Source organism: Tenrec ecaudatus, chromosome 4, assembly GCF_050624435.1.
Source record: "Tenrec ecaudatus isolate mTenEca1 chromosome 4, mTenEca1.hap1, whole genome shotgun sequence".
NCBI classification, from domain to species: Eukaryota; Metazoa; Chordata; class Mammalia; order Afrosoricida; family Tenrecidae; genus Tenrec; species Tenrec ecaudatus.
This window is the reverse complement of record NC_134533.1, coordinates 166,144,821-166,156,085: the sequence shown is the minus strand read 5'-3', so window position 1 is coordinate 166,156,085 and position 11,265 is coordinate 166,144,821. Positions and strand designations below refer to the sequence as shown.

At 40.7% G+C, this 11,265-nt stretch overlaps 1 non-coding gene across 1 annotated transcript; it reads left to right on the top strand.

Annotated features, from left to right (window-relative positions):
• Positions 1-10,258: 10,258 nt before the first annotated feature.
• On the top strand, positions 10,259-10,449 carry LOC142447377 (U2 spliceosomal RNA). Its single transcript, XR_012784105.1, has one exon. It is a non-coding gene; the product is annotated as a U2 spliceosomal RNA (small nuclear RNA).
• The last annotated feature ends 816 nt before the right edge of the window (positions 10,450-11,265 follow it).

The following is an 11,265-nucleotide window of genomic DNA, read 5'->3' as shown; positions in this document are numbered from 1 at the left end:
GGAAAAAATCTTAGTATTTCTAATTGTGTCATCATCTTGTTGGGATGGAAGCATTTAGTCTTCAGATATTGAATTCCTAAAAATGTACCACACAATTCATGTTCATTGTTATGTCCACGCCATCACTTTCCAGACTTGTAAGAATGTCAGGACGGTGCTCATCTGGGATTCTGTCTCCTTTTAAATAGGAGAATATGAGAAGGCCATCATTCACTTCAGCTTTCCTATAATTTATTTTTATATATTCGATAACTCCCCACATCTGATCAATATAGTGTCAGTTATGCTCCGTAACTCCATCTGTGGGAAAACACAAAGGAGAAGCTTATATCTGCAACCAAAACAAAACCAGAATCAAACTATGGAACAGTTATTCAATTGCTCATATGCAAATTCATATTAAGTCTCCAGAAAATTAAAACAAGTCCAGGAAAGTCAAATAAAATTTTGAATATTAGGAAAAAAACAGAAATAAAATAACCCTCACTGTTGTTGGCAACTCATAGCAATCCTAAAAAGCAGAGAAAAGCTGCCCTTGTGGTTTTGGAGACTAAATCTTCACAGGGGTAGAAAGTCTCTTCTTTCTCCCATGGAGCAGTTGATGGTTTGGAACTGCTGACCTTGCAGTTAGTAGCCCAATGCATAACCCACTTTGCCACCAGGTGGATCCACAACCTTGGATTTGTCCTACCTGACTTTAGACAACAATTCCAGAACAGATCTCATTCAATGGACCTTACAGCTGCAAAATGGATGAGTTATAGGATGACACAAGAATACTACACACAAAGAATGCAAAAGATCATGAAAAATTGGAGAAGAAAAGACCCCAGTGGATGTCAGAAGGTACTCTTGACATTTGCTCTGGAATTCCAGTAAATGGAAGAAATAATAAAGCAAAAGAGATGAACAGAAAGTTTCAAAGAGCACCTCCATGGGAGGAAGATATAGCATTCTGTTTCTGTAAACAGCATAGTTTTATCCTTTCGGATTGGGTTGTTATGAGTTGAAATCTACTTAACAGGAATGGGTTGGGTTGGGTTTAGGTATTAGGAGATAATTTTTGCTTCTCTCTATTGAGTGTCAATGACCCTTCTAGAAGGAACTGAATTTCTCTTCTACTTTTGTAAATGTTCCATGTCTCTTGAATATTTTGCTTGTTCACACTGTTGGAGTGCATATCAACCAACACAGCCATACCTATGGTTTATGCGCTAGGCTGTAGTCAACCAGCTTATGATTCTTCAGATGAATTTAAAAAGCATTCTACTGAGTTCACAGCTGCAGAAACCCTTTTTTCCCATCACACTAAGCTAGAATGTTCTAACCAGTTGGAAGTCTGAGATGTCACCCTCCCGACACAATCACTGAAGACAAAATGGGTGCATAAGCAAATGTGGTGAAGAAGGCAGGTGGTGCCCGGCTATTAAAAGATATAGTGTCTGGGGTCTTAAAGGCTTGAAGTTACACAAGCCACCATTCAGCAGTGAGGCAACAAGTCCACATGGAAGAAGCACGCCACTGGTGTGATCATGAGGCGTCATAGGGACTGGGTAAAAGGCATCCGCAGACGCATAACAAACAAAAGCATATTGTGGAGACTGAGGGGAGCTGGAGTAGACATCCAATGCCCACTCGTAGATAATGGAACAATCTCCCCACAGAAGGACCACAGGGAGGGGATGAGTAACCAGGGTTCAGTAAAGCATCAATGAAACACATTATATTCCCGATTCCTTGAGGCTTCCTCACCCCCCACTACCATGACCCCAGTGATGCTTTTCAATTCAGTCTATACCAGAATATGTACACAGGTATAGAAAGGGATGGGAGTGCCTGGCATCCAGGAGTGGGAATAGTGTCTTATTGATTACACAAAGGCATTAAACTGCATAGATCAAAACAGAGTATTTATATATTGAGCCGAATGGGAATTCCAGAACACTTAATTGTGCTCAGGTGGAACTTGCTCTTACACCAAGAAGTGATCTTTCTAACAGAATAAGGGAATGCCACACACTCTCAAATCCGCATCAGAGAAGTATCCATTCATCATATTTATTCATTCTTTATGCTGTGAAAATAATCTGAGAAACTAGACTATTTGAAGAAGCGGCATTAGGCTAGAAGGAATCTTATTAACAACAACAATGTAAAATTAGCAACCACTCCTGGGGAGTAGGAAGAGGTTTTCTATTTCCATAAAGAATGACAGTCTGGAAAACTAGTGGGGTTCTTTTATTTTGTCCAATAGGGTCACGATATGTCTGAATCAACTTGATAGCAGTGAGTTTTTTGTTTTATGTCAATGACACAACTTTGCATGCTGAAAGTGTAGCTTTAAAGCACTCACTGATGAAGATCGCAGGTTGCAGCTTTCCGTGTGGATCACAAGTCAGCATAAAGAAAGCCAATGTCTTCACAATGACTAGTTAACATTATGAAAAATGGGGAAAACATTGATGTTGTAAAGGTTTTCATTTTATTGGGATCCACACCAATGCTCATGGAAGGGAAAGTCAAGAAATCAAATGATGTATTGCATTAGGCAAATATGCCACAGGAGAACTCTTTAACTTGTTGACAGAAAAGGTTTTACTTTGGGGACTAAGGTGTACCTGAACAGTTGATGGTTTTGAACTGTTGACTTTGAGAATTGCAGCCCAGGGCATAATCACTATGCCATCAGGACGCCTACATTTTTGTACATTTCTCAAAATTACCTAGTTTTTTAAAAATTATTTTATTGGTGGCTTGTATAACTCTTATCACAATCCATACATCCACTGAAGCAGGCATTTTGTACATATGTTGCCCTCATTTTTTTCTAGACATTTACTTTCTATTGAGCCCTTGGTATCCATTCTTCCCCACCCCCACCCCCTGATAGATTATACATTGTTATTATTTTCATCTCTCACATCGACCACTGTCTCTCTTCCCCCATGATTTCTGTTGTTCTGCCCCCTGTAGAGGGGTGTATGGTTATTCGCTGATCATTGCAATCAGGTCCCCCTTTCTCTTCCACTCATCCCCTTGCCCCTCTGGTATCACTATTCCCACTCCTGGGTGTCAGGAGTTCACATCCCTTTCTATACCTGTGTACATATTCTGGTCTAGTCTGAATTGAGAAGCCTCGCTGGGGTCATGGTAGTGGGGGGTGAGGAAGCCTCAAGGAATCGGGAATATAATGTGTTTCATTGATGCTTTACTGAACCCTGGTGACTCATCTCCTCCCTGTGGTCCCTCTGTGGGGAGATTGTTCCATTGTCTACGAATGGGCATTGGATGTCTACTCCAGCTCCCCTCAGTCTCCACAATATGCTTTTGTTTGTTATGTGTCTCTGGATGCCTTTTACCCAGTCCCTATGACGCCTCATGATCACACCAGTGGTGTGCTTCTTCCATGTGGACTTGTTGCCTCACTGCTGAATGGTGGCTTGTGTAACTTCAAGCCTTTAAGACCCCAGACACTATATCTTTTAATAGCCGGGCACCACCTGCCTTCTTCACCACATTTGCTTATGCACCCATTTTGTCTTCAGTGATTGTGTCGGGAGGGTGACATCTCAGACTTCCAATTGGTTAGAACATTCTAGCTTAGTGTGATGGGAATAAAGGGTTTCTGTAACTGTGAACTCAGTAGATTGCTTTTTTAATTCACCTGAAGAATCATAAGCTAATAGGTTGACTACATCCTAGCACATAAACCATAGGTGTGGCTGTGTTGGTTGATATGCACTCCAACAGTGTGAACAGCAAAATATTCAAGAGACATGGAACATTTACAAAAGTAGAAGAGAAATTCAGTTCCTTCTAGAAGGGTCATTGACACTCAATAGAGAGAAGCAAAAGTTATCTCCTGATACCTAAACCCAACCCAACCCATTCCTGTTAAGTAGATTTCAACTCGTAACAACCCCATCTGACAGGATAAAACTGTCCCAAAGTGTTTCCAAGGCTATACTGTTTATAGAAGCTGATTGCCACATCTTCCTCCCACGGAGCAGATAGTGGGTTCAAACTGTCGACCTTTTAGTTAGTAGGTGATCATTTTAACCATTGTCCCTCCAGGCTTCCTACATGATGTCTGTTGTTTTTAGGGGCCCTTGAGTAGGATCTAATTCATAGACACTCCATGTACAACATCATAGAGCATTGTCTGGCCCTGCACTGTTCTCACAATTGTTAAGTTTCAGTCTATTGTTGTAACCAGTGTCAATTCATCCTCTTGAAGGTCTTCCTCATTCTTGATCCTGAATCAAGTATGATTTCTTTCTGGAAACTGATCCCTCTTGATTGCATGTCTAAATTGCACTTGTAAGAAGTTTCATATTGTTACTTTCTAGGATCGATTTATTTGTTCTCTAGAAGTCTATGGAATTTTCAATATAATTTTCCAACACCATAAATCCAATGTATCAATTATTTTCAGTTTTCTTATTCATTGTCCAGTTTTACATGCTTATCAGACAATCTAAAATATAATGGGTTGAGTGATAAATATGTTGGCCCTCAAAAATCACAATTTTGCTCTAAACACACACTCGAAACTGATCTTGTCCAACATTTTTTTCCAACAGCACATACCACTTGATTTCTTAATTGCTACTTCCATGAGTCTGTTGTGGATCCACGTAGAATTAAATTCTTCACAACATCAATCTTTTCCCCATTTATCATGATATAACCTATTGCACAAGCTGTAAAGATTTATTTTTTACACTGAGTTTTAATTGGTATTGAAATCTGTATTCTTTGATTTTCATCAGTAATTTATTTAAGTTTGTCAGCAAGCAAAAATGTGTCATCTATATAAAGCAGATTGTTAATGTGTTATTTTCTAATCCAGATCTTTATATAATCCAACTTCTTGGATTACTTTCTCCGCAGACCGATTGCATAAATGTAGTGAAAGGAGCCAACCTTGATTTAAATCTTCCCTAATTTTAAACCATTAAGTATGCCCTTGTTTGAATAACTGCCTCTTGTCTGTGTACAGTTTCTGCACAATTGAGTGTTCTGGAATTCATGTTAATCCCAGTGTTATGCGTAGTTTGTTATGATCCACAGCTGGAGGCCTTGCATAGTCAACAAAATGTAAACACTTTCCCACAATATTTGGTTTTCAGGTAAGATTCATTTAATGTCAGCAATGTTATCTTTTGTTCCTTCTTGGCCTCATCTGTATCTGGCTTGAATTTTTGGCAGCTCCCTATCAATTTAGTCCTACAACCATTTAAAAATGATCTTCAGTCAGTTTCCTTATTTGTGGTATTAATGATATTGTTTGATTACTTCTAATTTTCCACCACGCCATTATATTGGGCATTAATGTAGATATCACATCATTTCATCGTTCAATCGCATCAAGCGGTGTTGTGCAATTGCTCCCACAGTCAGTTTCCAAACACTCTTTTCCTTCTTGAGCTCCTTGATGCCAGCTCTCCTTCCCCCTCCTAACACTGTGCCCTCCAAAAACCCGTATTCTACTTTCTTTGGAACGGACTCATGTATATTTTCCAGTCAGTTGGCCAGCAAGCTATCTTCTAAATTTCTTGGCATACACCAGTGAGTCCTTCCAGTGTTCCATCTAATTCTCCTAGGTTCAAATTTTGTATGTCCTACATTCATATTATTAATAAGTATTTGTATTCATAGTTTTCCCTTCTCTTTAGCAAATGAAAGTCCTGTGAACTTTGCTCCATCCATAAAATTCTCTAAGGGGCTTCCAACCTGAGTGGTTCATACTCCCGGACTAAATCAGACAATGTTCACTGCTATTTATAAGGCTTTCAGTGCCTAATCCCACTAATTTGGACTATCTCTTTCTTTTTCCTAGTCTATTCTGGGGCTGGAAACCTCAATGAAACTTGGACTGGTCCTCAATGCATCTGGAGGGTGCAGTGTCTGGGGAATGCCTCTCTTTACACACCAGGAAGATTCAATCAAATTGGGTTTTTATTTGTTTTAGTTCTTAACCCTTCCTGTAATCCTAGTGCGGGCAACTAATAAAGGCAAAGAAAGAATGAGTGATAAGAAATAAAAAAAATACAAGTCTTTCTTAACAGATTCTTGATTTTTGGCTTCCGTGATATCAATAGGCCCAAACACTGTTTGGGCCTAAGGAAGAAACTTAATGAGAAATTGCATGTAAATATATGGCTACTATGTGGAACTAGACTTTTTTATTCATATAAGAATTTTATTATCTGTGAATAACAATAAAAGTCACGGGACATATCATAATTTTCATCTAAGCTGTCATACTAAGTACTTTTGAAGAGAAAGTACTGCTCAATAGAACTAAAGAGATTAACATAGAAGCTACAACATGAGCTCAAACAAAGGAATGATTGCGAGGAGGACTAGGACGCAAGACCAAGCTGGGTTTCATTCTGCTGTACTTGGGGTTGTTGTGAGCTGAGATGAGTTAGATGAAGCCTAACAACAACAACAGCTCAGTGGAAAAGTGAGTCTGAGTGTGAGCATTTACTAACTGCCTTTTGAAGAGGGACTTTGTCAAGCTGGGCTCTTAGTTTCCACATTCTGGGTAATTGTTCTCCTTATACAAATATTCCAAGTTTGAAAAAATGTGTCAGAGCTTGTGTTCACAGTCACATCATAAGGAATGGTTTAACAAAACCCCTCAGGGATATTGTGTTCCTGATTTAGACATTGCGAACTCTTTGCAGGGTTGCTGGAGTATGTGTTAAGTGCATTCCACTCCCACCAGCGAGAACATCGTCTCTCTAGAGGTGTCATTGTTTTTACATGTTTCATTTTATTTTGTCACTAATCACAGTTATGAGAGACAGGATTTTCATATCTTCCCTTTTACTTTGTACCTTGCCACGAGTTTATATTTTGCCTGCATTTTGCTCTGCCACAAAACAGCTGGGGTATTTTCTACTCTAAGTATTATTATTTTAGTGTTTTTGACAACTGGAGAATTTATCACAGTATTTTAATGACTTTAATTTTATTACTGATCTGGTAAATGCATTGTAAAATTTTATATTTGACGTAAAAATGTCCTGCACAGAAGTGATGAGAGGTTTTATTCAGATTACTATTATCCACAGGGACAGGTTTCGGTTTTGCTCAGTTCTTTCTGTCTGGAACGCAACTAGTCCTAATTGCCTCCTGTCTTTCTCTCTCTCTGCAAACACTTTCTCCACCACATTTCCTAAAATGGACACAGTATATCTACTTCCATATTTTGTTTTATTTTTCTTTATAGCACCCAACATGCTTATGTTTATACGTTACCCAAATTAAAGTATACGTTTGGCAGTAACAGGGATTTAGTTTTCCTCATTGCAATGTTTTTGGGTATTAGACAGTAAATGCTCAATGAACGTTTGCTAGATCAATAAATAAATGGAAGAATAAATGGATACACGTTGTGTTAGGCGGGTTGACTAGCTAAACAAATCCAGAGACACTCATATATGTGTAAGAAAGAGTTTTACATCAGGGAGTAACTGTATATCAAGAAAACACCCCAACCTAATCCAACTCCAGTCCATAAGTTCAATACTAGTCCGTAAATCCCTCTTCAGATTCTCACAGTCACAGCAATGATGAAGCACGCAGGCATAGAGCAGGCTGGTGGGGGCAGAGTCCTGTGAATCCAATGGCGGTGCCAGGACACTGGAAGCAATCAAGGCCAGCCGAGAGGAAAGTGAAGGCAGAGAGGAAGAGCTTTCCTGGGCCCTCCTTATGAGAAGGCCATGCCCACAAGGCATCACCAACAGTCTGTGACCTGACCGAAGGTTGACTACCTCCCTTACTCTCTTCTAAATCTTCAAGTTGGCATGAAATTATGCAACTACCACACATGCCAAAAATATGTCTCTTGAAACTTTTAAGAGCATACGCCACTGGAAGATACACTCCTGCACAAGAAAGTATTACACATCCACTTGAAGCTCATCATTGCATTTAATCTAAAGAAAGACTTGGTGAAATCATGCCACACTCACAATGAAAATGACTTCTGCACCACCACTTTTTACACCTCATTAAGCACTTAAGAGAGTCCTGAACTTAGGGTCCTTGGTGATACAGTGGATTAGGCATTAGGCTGCTAACCCAAAGTTCATTGGTTCAAGCCCACCAGCTACTCTGTAGGAGATAGAGGAGGTTTTCTATTCCCATAAAGATTTATAGCCTCAGAAACCTTAAGGAACAGTTATACACTGTCCTATAGGGATTGATAGGAGTTCAATTTTGGTTTTATTTGTGGGTTTATGACCCAGGTATATAGCTAACATTTACTATACATTGTTTCACTAATTCCTCTATGCTATACCACAAATGTTATTGTTAATTCATTTAAATAAGTGATTCTCAACCTTCCTAATGTCACGACCCATTAATACAGTTCCTCATATTGTGGTGTAATTTTGCTACTGTTATGAATCAGGCAACCCCTGTAAAAGGGTCATTTGACCCCCAAAGGGGCTGTGACCTACAGGTTGAGAACCGCTGAAAACAGTGATACTAGAATTTCTACCTTGCTCAAAATAACACAATTGAGTGTGACATTACCAGAACACACATGACGATAATTTATAATCATATACAATTTAATTGGCCAAAAGAAAACAGTGAGTGTTTTCTTAAAATGGAGATTGACAGACACATTAATGTGAAAAGCTGCAGAATCTTAAGCATAACAATTGAGGATGTTAGCCCAGAGAAAAGGTAGATGCCACGTGCTTAAGCATAGGTGTTTACAGAGCTGAGACTGAAATAGTAAACACACATCCTACTTGCAATATATGAAGTGGAAATCAAAGCCCAGCATAGTTGGGAACTAAAATAATATTAAGTTTACCATAGGTACTTCTTTTTTTCCAAATTAACAATATATATATATATATGTTGAATTTATATATGTATATATATAACCAAAGGCATTATGGTGACTCAAGGTTAAGTGATCAGTAGCTAACCAAAATGTCAGCAGTTCAAACCCAAGCAGCAGTTCCTTTGGAGAAAAGACCTGGCAATCTGACCCAGCAAAAATTACAGCAGGAAATCCTCGGAGGCAGCCAGACTTGCTTTGTCATAAGGGTCTGATGAGTCAGAATTGACCTGATGGCAAACAGAACACCTGGGTAGTGCAAGTGGTCTGTGATTTGCTGCTAAGCAAAAGGTTGATAGTTCAACTCCCTGGAGGCACCACAAAATGAAGGCCTAGAAATCTGCTTCTGTAAACATGACAGCCAAGATCATGACAGCTCTGGAGCAGACCTGCTAATCAACACATGATGGCAGTTAAAAACCACAAGACATATCATTATTTACACACACAAAACCTCATGTATCACAGAGTTTGCATAACCATAGTTCTAGACTTGCCAGAAGAAAGACCACGAGTCTAATATTGAGCTTGTGCATTGGGACTTTTAATAAAAAAATTTACAAGTGATATATATGTATGTGGGATTTCTGAGACAAGGTCTTGGATTTCTTCCTCTTCCTGCTATTTACTTTGTAATGTGAGGTTAAGTCACTCAAACGTTCTCTAACTTAGTTTTATTACATGAAAATGGAGGGTGATAAAAATATCTACCTTACTGGAATCTTATGTATTAAAATCAGAGATGAAGCTCTTAGAATTATGCCTGGGATTGCCGCTCATTAAGTATTTTTGTTATTGTTAAATGCTATTGAGTCGGTTCCTACTCACGTTGACCTTGTGGCCAACAGGATGAAGCACTTTCAGGCCCCGCCACACTCACAATAGGTCCCACACCTACAGCCATTGCTGTGGCCACTGTGCCAATCCAGCTCTTGGAGGGCAGTCTCTTTTCTGTTGCCCTCCACTTTACCAAACACGATGTCCTTCTCTAGGGACTGGTCTCCTGAAATCATGTTCAACATAAGTAAATCGAAGTCTTGCCATTCTAGCCTCTAAGGAGCACTCTGGCTATACTTCTTCCAAGACACACCAGTTTGCATTTTTAGCAGTCCAAGGTATTTTTTAATATCCTTCCCCAGCACCACAATTCAAATGTATCTATTCTTCTTCCATCTTCTTTATTGAGTGTCCAGCTTTCGCACGCATATAAAGCCATTGAAAATACTATGGCCTGGGTCAGACGCACCTTCGTCTTCAAAGTAGCATCCTTGTTTCAATACCCCAAACAGGACTTGTGCAGCAGATTTACCTAAGGAAGTGCGTCTTTTGATGTTGGCTGCTGCTTCCACAAGCATTTTTTGTGATACAAGAAAGACAAAATCAATCGCTTCTCGGCCTTTTAGCTAAGATCAAGTGTAGTATCTGTTCTTATCAGTTTAATATCTGATACATCCTCTATCCGAGGACAATATATTAAATGGATTTTTGGAATTAGGAGATGGAATAGGAGCTTGCTCCGTCCACTCCACGCATTGACCTGGTATTGCAGTACTTCCAGGAACGGTGCACTCCCTTCGGGGAGTACAAAAAAAGAAAGAAAGAAAGACAAAATCCTTGAGAATGTAAACCTCTTTCTCCACGTATCATGATGTTTCCTATTATGAGGATTTAACTGGCTGTTAAAATATAATAATGACTGTATTATTCATTATTCGATCACTTCGGTTTCTATGCGTGGGGATCTACTGGATGGCAGCGTGTCTTGAGGATTTTGAGAGCAGAATGGAACTCCCAGCCTAGAGTCCAAGATGTCCCCTACCCCGCTCCTCCTCTCAAGAAAGTCCAGGTTCCCTAGAGTTCCCCCCGCCCCTCCCTACCTGAGATAACACCTTTCTCTCTCCGAGGCGCTCCCCTGCGCCCTCTTCCGGCACACAGAGGCAGGACCACGCGTTCTGGTTGCTATGGCTACCGAGGCAGCACGGTAACCCAGGAGACCGAGGAGGAAGCTCCGGGAGGCAGCTGGGCCAGCGGCTGCTGGGGTGTCCAGGTGGGTGGACCGGTTGCTGGTGGCGGCGGGCGGAGGGGCTGCAGCTTGCGGGGCCGGGCAGCGTGGTGACCGAGGCGGGTCTGGGAGGCGCGGGAAGGGAGCCAGGTGCGGAGTGGAGGCCCGCGAATGGCGGCCGACTCGGCAGGTGTTTGCTGAGCAGAGAAGCCGACGACATGCCTGCGGGCTGGAGACTCTGCCCAGGGCTCCAGAAATGAGTTACTTAAACCATGGCCTCCGTTCGTCGCCCAGCGTGTCGCTGGAGATGTGGCTCCAAGGTGGACCCTCGGCTGTGAAAGACGGTGAAACCGGGCTCTGAAATAGGTATGCCTCGCCCGTGGCCGTT